The sequence below is a fragment of the Sander lucioperca genome, chromosome 16, assembly GCF_008315115.2.
Source record: "Sander lucioperca isolate FBNREF2018 chromosome 16, SLUC_FBN_1.2, whole genome shotgun sequence".
In the NCBI taxonomy this organism is placed as follows: domain Eukaryota; kingdom Metazoa; phylum Chordata; class Actinopteri; order Perciformes; family Percidae; genus Sander; species Sander lucioperca.
In genome coordinates this window covers 12,218,054-12,227,409 of record NC_050188.1, presented here as the reverse complement: position 1 = coordinate 12,227,409, position 9,356 = coordinate 12,218,054, and the positions used below count along the sequence as shown (strand labels likewise).

General features: G+C 40.0%; 1 long non-coding RNA gene across 1 annotated transcript; it reads right to left on the bottom strand.

The window, feature by feature from the left end:
• Window positions 1-3,533: 3,533 nt before the first annotated feature.
• LOC118493470 lies at window positions 3,534-8,836 on the bottom strand. Its single transcript, XR_004895440.1, has 3 exons — window positions 8,810-8,836; window positions 5,863-5,902; window positions 3,534-3,609 (listed from the first exon to the last, which is right to left on the bottom strand). It is a non-coding gene; the product is annotated as an uncharacterized LOC118493470 (long non-coding RNA).
• Between the last annotated feature and the right edge of the window lie 520 nt (window positions 8,837-9,356).

Sequence of the window (9,356 nt, the reverse complement as noted above, 5' to 3'; positions counted from 1 at the left end):
CACACACACACACACACACACACACACACACACACACACAGCCAACAGTTTCAAAGAAAACACTCGCTTCTTTCTGTGATTGGGTGGTTTGAAGATACTCAGTCTCTGATTGGTCGTTTTCTTCTTGTAAAGCATTAAGACAGAAGCCTTGGTGTCCAGTGTTGGGCAAGTTATTTCCAAAATGTAATACATTATAGATTACTAGTTACTGTCATTTGAGAGTAATTAGTTATATTACAATATTACTGTCTCTGAATTGTAATGCGTTACACTACTTTTGCATTACTTTTGAGTTACTTTCACCAAAATAACAGGGGAAATTTGATTTGGCAGCTAGCTTGTGAATTTCACCACCGGATCAATAAAGTCTCCTCTTTATCCACTTTAATACATCATAGATTATTCATATTTTGTATAATCAATATAAATATGCAAAGTAACTAAAGCTATAAAAAATAGATAAGTAAAACGTATAACAGGCAAGTAGGAGAAAATGAAAATACTCAATTAAAAGTACGACATTGTTGTAAAATGTTTGTTTATAGCACTTCAATAAGAAATTCATGTTGTTTAGTTTAAAACACTCTAAAGGAAATGTTCAATTATAGTGTGATTAAAACTCACTATTAATATTATTTACAGTACTTCATTTACAGCTGATTTGTGAAAAGGTAGCCTACACAACCTTATTTAACAGTAATTTAGTTTTACTGTGAACCGTCACAGGAAGTGCTTTTTATTTTGAAGTAAGCTACACGGAAGTTGTCTGTTGTGTAGCCTACTCTTGCTAGCTTACTGAGATGCAACATGTCCGTCAGGCTCAAGTTGTTCACTTTCTTGTTTATAAAACTGCAACATATTGAACAGTAAATGGTCACAGTAAAAGACAAGCGCTTTTGGTCGTCATTCGAAGCCATTCCACTACAGGCACAGTTACTCTCCACGGCTGATAAAAATGCAATGATATTTACGTGTAACAAGCCTCAACATTAATTCCCGACATGTTTATCTGTTTATCTGTCAGCCGCTGACGTACCGTCACCTGTTGGGACATACATGCTGTCCATACCGTCTCTGGTTCTGGCTCTGACCACGGGAACAGAAACAGGACAGCTCACTTCAACGCAGCGTAATAACTCCTGAAAATAATATCCATCTCGCAAATGTATTTGTCTCTGCAGTCATCTCAACCATCGAATACAGCGACAGGAAATAATACGGCTTTTTTTTCCTGTGAAGAAATGTGCGGTGTTGGTGAATTCTTTAAAAAAACAATGCACCACTAAATGTTGAGTTAAATGCGTTGTAACTCGCGTTACTGAGATTGTAACGAGTATAATATTACCGAAATTTAATTAGTAATGCGTTATATTACTGCGTTACAGCAAAAAGGAATACATTACTGTAATTGCGTTACTTTTGTAACGCGTTACTCCCAACACTGTTGGTGTCACAGAATATGAATGACCAAAAAACACAACAAACAGGGCAAATTTAGGAAAATATTTCCACAACGTTTATGGCTTTACAAGGATGTCAAATTGGACAGAAATTTCACCCTGGGGACATTAATTTTAAGATATATTTTTTTTACAGGAATTTTGTAGAGCTGAGACAGTTTCTGTAAACAATAACAACACAACAGAACAAAAACAAAGCTGTTTTTAAACAAATAAATCATGGTAAGAAATAAAAAAACCCACGTATATTTCCAAAAAAATGTCATGAACACATTTATATCTAGCTCTATTATTACAGTGAGGGCAGTTTTCCTTAAGGCTGCTTGTGTCGATTTCAACATTTAAACGTATCTTGTTTAGGACAACAAATGTGATATTAATACATTCTGTGCTACGTGTTTTCTCAAACTGAACACATAAATATGTTTAGAAAGACACCTTGTTTTTATGATTTTCAGTTTGAGCATCTTCGAACTGCGGAGCTCAGGGTGAAAATGCACAAAGTGAAAAAAACACCCCCAAAAAAATGAGATTTTGAATGTGTGATCTGCAGACCGGCTATGATCTTCAGCTCCAGTTATCAAGGGTTTTTTTTCTAAACAAAATAAATACTTATCTCACTGGAGATCAGTGCATGTTGAAGTCTGAGATCACACACACCACCACATGCACACGCACGCACGCACATACACACACACACACACACGCACACACGCACACACACACACACACACACAAAATCAAAATAAACTAACTAGCTTTGAGCGCCGGAGAAATCGTCGCAGGTTTGGGGACAAAATACTGAAGAAAAGATGTGAGCTAGCGACAAAGCTGAACTTCAAATGATACAAAAGAAAAGTGTTTTGTCTTCTTTTACATTTTCGGATGAAAGACGGGCGTAATTCTTAACCTGCGAAATCGGCAATTTAAACAACCTTCGATCCAATTGTGGTAGCTCACCAAACTTTTCCGTCCAAAAACTACAAAGTATATCAAAGTATATAAACACTTTTAAAACCCTTAAAACAATAATGAAAATAATGTACTTGCTTCCGATTGGCTGGCAGGTGGACTTAAAACATATTGTATGTCAGCACTTTTTGTTAAAAGACGTGTTCAGCTTAAAGCTCAGAAACGACAACAGAGACATGGAGGAAAGCAGCCGGACACGGGGGGGAATTTGCCAATAAAGTTTTGTAGGAACGTCAATAAAATTAAAATCTCAACAGGCGACGTGTTTGTGACAAAGTGGGTTCGAAAAGACTTCTCAAAGTGGCGAGCACCAGACAAAGTGAGGTATCTGTTATTTGAATCAAAGTGTCCATCAATGACGCTGTCGAGTACAAAGAAGCATCCGGAAACTTTTAATTTGAAATCCTTCGCTGCACTTGAAGCGTCCCCCACACCCGGCAAACTCCACCCAAACGGCACAAAGAGTGAGATAAATCAAACCACAAAAAACTTTTTTCAGATAATATATATAATATAATATATATATATATATAAAAAAAAACAGAATACTGAATGTCTTCGTGTGTGGCCTCTGTGTGTGTCTGTCTGTGTGTGTGTGTGTGTATGTGTGTGGCCTCTCTCTGTGTGTGTGTGTGTGTGTGTGTGTGCGTGCGTGTGTGTCCTCCTCAGGTTTCCAGCAGGATAAAGAGAGTCAGTCATCGTAACCGTCAGTCCATCAGCTTCAGTGCAGGAAACGTCTCTCGCGCAGAGTTTCTCTGCGGTTTTTGGTTTCCTAAAGGAAGCGGCGAGCGAGACAAAAAGGTGAAGGATGACGTTTGTTGACACCAGGCGGAGGAGAAGAAGAGAAGGCGGTGACGATCCACTGATGGCGGATGAATTTATGGCCAAGGTGAAAGTGAAAAAAAAGCTAAAAAAAAAAACAACCCTTAAGATTAGAACAAACAAGTGAAGATTCCGGCTAATAATCCAAACTCTGATAGAATCCATCGTTTGGGTTCAATCGAGTTTCCTTTGTCCTTGTCAGCGAGATAGAGCGAGAGGAAGGGATGATGGGAAATCTGGTTTTGGCAAAGGGCTTCACCGGAAACCAGCCGGATCCAACCCGGACGCTCCTCCTCCCGGCTGCACAGATGGATCATGGGAAACAAAATGGTCGGATGGTTCGGGCCGGCTTCTCCTACAGCGAGAAAGAAGAGAGAAGAGAATGTTAGCAGAGCTGCAAATATCACTTTCATTACAGGAGGAGCCACCTGCCCTCTGCCACATATCTGTTTCCTATAGGCCCAATCACAACGTTTGTTCACAATGACTTCCGGGTACAAAACTTTACAAAACTAAACAACTAAAGTTGTTTTAGGTCGTGCAACAGAAAACTCAGATTGGACAGATAGTCTAGCTAGCTGTCCGGATTTACCCTGCAGAGATCTGAGGAGCAGTTAACCATATGTGTCATTTGTGCAATATGTAGGCTATTGGGGTTGTGCAATATGTTAGTTGTGTGATTCGTAGGCTATTGGGGTTGTGCAATATGTTAGTTGTGCAACAGAAAACTCAGATTGGACAGATAGTCTAGCTAGCTGTCCTGGATTTACCCTGCAAAAATCTGAGGAGAAGTTAACCATATGTGTCATTTGTGCGATCCGTAGGCTATTGGGGTTGTGCAATATGTTAGTTGTGCAACATCTCATTGTGCAAGGGCTGTGCTACACTGGTTGTTCAGTTAAAAACTGCCACTGAAAGGAGGAGTTAATGTGCTTACTATATAGGTACCTGTCTAATGTATATGAGAGCATGTTTTGTGTTGCATGAGAGTATGTGTTGAGAGAAGCTTATTTCTGTATTTTGTGTTGTCCTTGTAAAGCTGCGGAACGGACAGAGTACAAAACAAATTTCCCGTCAGGGACAATAAGTATATCTTATCTTATAGTCCTTGTAAATCCACCGGAGCTTAAAAGGAAGGTAACAGTCATACGGCCGAGAAGAGTGACGTCCGGCGTTTTTCCCGGCAATCCCGGAAGTGGAGCGGCATTGATATAGACTATACATCCACAAATCTACATCTGCCTCACACGCACACGCCCATCTACTCTCCTAACAACCCCACGCACACCACGCCCATCCATGAGTCTCTGCATCATATCACCCCAACATGCACTTACAGTATGTCCTACTTGTAAGCTTTTGTAAACATGTTGTTCTGCCACACCTGATGTTCATCCTGTCATGTTTTCTTGCTCCACCGACTCAAAGAAAGGACAGAGGACTACTTTCAATATTGATTCATACATCAGCTATTTTTCAGGTAACTGACTAATTGTTTAGCGTAATACGTGAGTCATATTTACTTGCGTAAGATTACAGGAGTTTGAAATTAAACTTTGAAAATTAAGCTCACATACTGTTTAAAAATGTATGACATCCAAAATCCAAATGTATGTAATGAATGAAAACCCACTACATGGAAGAATGTTTTGTAGCCCCGGCTGCGGCCCACCTGCAACACCGCCGCGGCCGGCCAGGGGATCACGGCCCACACTTTGGGAAGCGCTGATATAAATACTACATATTTATTATACAAAATATTACATATGTATATGTGTATACTAAGCTTTTTAGCTACAAAACTTTCCTTAAGGATGATTAAAGTTCTATCTTATCTTAAATATCTCTGTTGTTTTGTTGTCTAGTTTCAGTTTCTGAATCTGTCGAGTGTCGGCAGATGAAATACACACACACACACACACACACACACACACACACACACACACACACACACACACACACACACACAGGCACAGACACATAGTCTGTCTGTCTGATCCCTGCAGCAGTTTCCTGCTTTAAGCTTCTACCTGCAGCCTTTCAGGTGTGTGTGTGTGTGTGTGTGTGTGTGTGTGTGTGTGTGTGTGTGTGTGTGTGCGTGCGTGCGTGTGACAAATCAACAGTCTTATCTCACACACAAATACAACACACAGAGACTTAAAACACACACAGGAAGCTATGACACACACACACACCCACAGGGCTGTGTTTGCTCAACCAACTGGAGACAGCCTTGGTGGCTACTGTTACAACACACACACACACACACACACACACAACACCGCATGCACGCACGCACGCACGCATGCACGCACATTTTCTATAGGCTCAGTCTACCATTTAAAAGAATAGATTTCCAGTGCTGGTTCCATGGTACAGAATTTTGGGATGGTCATCATGGAAACATTAATTGGTCATGTGACAAGGCTGGGAAGACTGGCAGAACAATGGATATCCCAATTGTCATATTTAAGGGGGGGGCGGAGCCCCTGATCGTACATCTTTATATATATCTGATTTTACATTCGTTACATTTACATACATTGATGTTGCTGTCGACCAACATGCTTTTATCTGCTTATTATAATAAAGTAATCAGTGGACTCACCAGCAGTGTGCAGGGACTTCTTCAGTACGGTGACTCAACACTGAGAACACAGACACAACAGAAAACAGTGATTAGCACCGATTACGACCTCACTCTGCTGCATGGTTATCAGTGATGACGCTTTGTGGAGAAATGTCATATCGCAGACTGACATTGTTTATGGCTTCAGACGGTACGAACACAGAGAATAAACTAGATCCATAGAAACAAATAGGACGAGTTGCGTTCAACTATCACATCAACATGTACAATACCATGACATGTTATACTTAAAGGACAGATGGAACTTAAGCAAACACCATCAGTATACTGAAAGAATGTTTACTTAAGGTAAATATCTTTTACTTTTGGAAGTCAATGTCCGTGGTTTGTTGATTCACGCACACACCCGTCTATCTGACAGCATCATCACTTCCTGATATACTTTCAGGATGATGTAATCACACACACACACACACACACACACACACAGACAGACACACCAGACACACAGACACACACACACACACACACACACACACACCACACAAACCAGACACACACAGTGTTCAAACCACCACACACATACACACACACTCACGCACGCACGCACTCACGCACGCACACCACTTTGTTTTCACTATCTTTACTGGGACCCGTCATTGACATAATGCATTCCCTAGCCCCTTACCCCTAACCTTAACCATCACAACTAAATGCCTACCTTAACCCTTACCCTCACCCTAACCATAACCTAATTCTAACCCTAATCCTAAACCAAGTCTTTAACCTTGGGGGTCCAGCATTTTGGGCCCCTCAAGGCTGTGCAGACCCCACAAGTATACTGTATTCCCTGGTTTTTGGACCCCACGAATATAGTAAAACAAGCACACACATACACACACAATACACACACACACACACACACACACACCACACACACACCACACACACACACACACACACATACACATACACACAAGTAGTGACTTCAATATAAGATTGAGCTATAAGTTGCACAAATAAATGTACACAGAGAGCTGCTGATGTATATTTAATTCATTTTACTTTTCAGAATCAGAACAGGCTTTATTGCCAAGTACGCTGCACATACGAGGATTTGTCATGGTGTTGTTGGAGCATGTCACACATACAAATATAAGAAGGATAAAAAGAATAGAAATATTATATTATAACAATATAATATTTAAACATTTTAAACTACTTGGAAGAAATAGCAGAGTGGAAAGTGTTATGTGTGGCATATTTTATATTGATACTGTATACAGTATCTATCTATCTATATATATATATATATATACTATATATATATATATATCAGAAAAGAAAAAGAAAAAAAAAGAAAACTGATAGTTTTTGACAGTTTGTGCAGAACTGAATTAACATTTTCTATTTTGTGGGTCTTATCTGGTTGGTTCTTATCTGGTTGGTTCCTGCTGCACACTGAAATGTGGATGAGACTCATTTCATTGCGCAATCCTGTATTTCACAATTATTATAACAGATAGAGCACTGTGAACAGATGGAATTACTTACAGACTAATATGTAGCTTTTTCTGCATTAAATGTCTAAACATGACTGGCCTGTGTTATATCTTATGTTGAGATGTACTTACATTACCCCCCAAATGTTTCCAAGAATGTTCAACTGTGGCTGCCCCCTTTCAGTGCTACTAAGTTAATACGACATAAACTTCTCTAGTAAAGTCAATTTGGTTTTCTTGAAGATTCAGGTCACATTAGCGCATACTTTAGCATGACATTGCTACGTTGCGCACATTTTTACAGCGCAGTTTGATCTGGGTCAATCTGAACTTCATATTCTGACTGATTAAACTGTCTAAATATGTGTTAGTGATGCTGCGTCCAGGCACCTTTTTACACACATAAACAACAATTGTTGACCGTTTGATGCTGTACAGACGCTGGTGATTAACGATGAGAAATAGAATAATAGACATAAATAGGCAACGGAAAGTAAGTCCGCACATTGTAATCAAAACAATACACATACATGTCTTACTACAGGTTATGTTATTAATGAGCCCAAAACATGTCGCCTACCTAGAAATCGCTAGTATCAGCTAGTAGTAGCTGCTAGCTAACGCTAGTTAGAAGGGTTTGTTGTGACTTTGCCTGAATGCTACCAGTCGTTGAGTTGTGACTATTTAATGTCGTAATTTACGGGCTGAAAATTGTGTCTGGAACGCACGCATGAGCACTTCTCTTTGCCGAGATAATATATATATATATATATATAACGCTCCTTCAAAAATTGTGTAAGCGAATTAAATATACCGAAACACGTCAAGCTTGAGCTACCACCTATGAGCTAATACGTGACTCAGGTTGATGCTACCCACTAGCATGCTACCCACTCAGGCAAAGCAGTATTTTGGAGAGTGCTACTTGCCGACCTGCGGATGAAACCAAATCCAAAACCAATTACTACAGCTCTTGCGAAACGGGCTGGCACCTACGTGCAGACACTGTCACGCATCGTAGAACGACTCCGGTACTCAGACGGACACAGCGGTTGGCATGTTCCTGACCCGTCCTCATCCAAATCTTAAAGTACAAAGTCATAAAGTACTTTCTTTGCATTCACTCTTGATTTGTGCAAGCAGATACACTGGTATAATTGCTTCCAGTGTTATAGGTACTTAAAAACAGTTGTCTGAAATGCAAGAACAATAGAAATTTAATCATGTGATCAAACATATGCGATTAATCGTGATTACTATAGAATTCAGCGATTAATCGCGATTAACAATTAATCCTTTTACAGTCCTAATATATATAATATATATATATCTACACAGACCTTTTCGTGAGTCATGAATCTTACACAGAAACTGTGATACATTTTTTGGGCCACTGCCAAGAGCAGCAGCGGGAAAAGGGGTCAGTGGATGAAAAACACTTTCACACAATGTAAAAAATGTACCTAACGTTGTAGGATGCCGAAGGCCGGGTAGACTGACAGGTGAGAAACAAGCTGGGAGAGGACAAAGAAAAGATTGGATGGTATCAGAGTCTTTGTGATGACGGGAGAAAGCGGCAGAATAGCTTTGATGCCCTTACTATTCATTGATATAGTCGAAAATCCAAATCATTTCTGCCCGTTTGTCAATAAAATCCTAATATACAGATTTAAGATGTATTATTAGACAATGCAATGCAACATTTCTGTAAATGCGCCCATGTAGCCAGTCGCCGTAATTTCAACTGTAGTCCTAGTTCCCTAACATGCATGTCTTTATGTCTTTATAAGACGTATCCCCTGCATGCACCGAAATCGCTACGCCTATGGCGACAGATGATTCGAGTATACACAGAACATGCAGAAAGTACTGTGCTTGATGATGTAGAGCACCTGTGTCAACGCAAGGCCCGTGGGCCAATCTGGCCCCTCGCCGATCAGTGCTCCCGGCCCGCATACAATTTAGGTTCAATACATATTGGCCCACCTAGTGTCTCGCTTTTGCTGATGT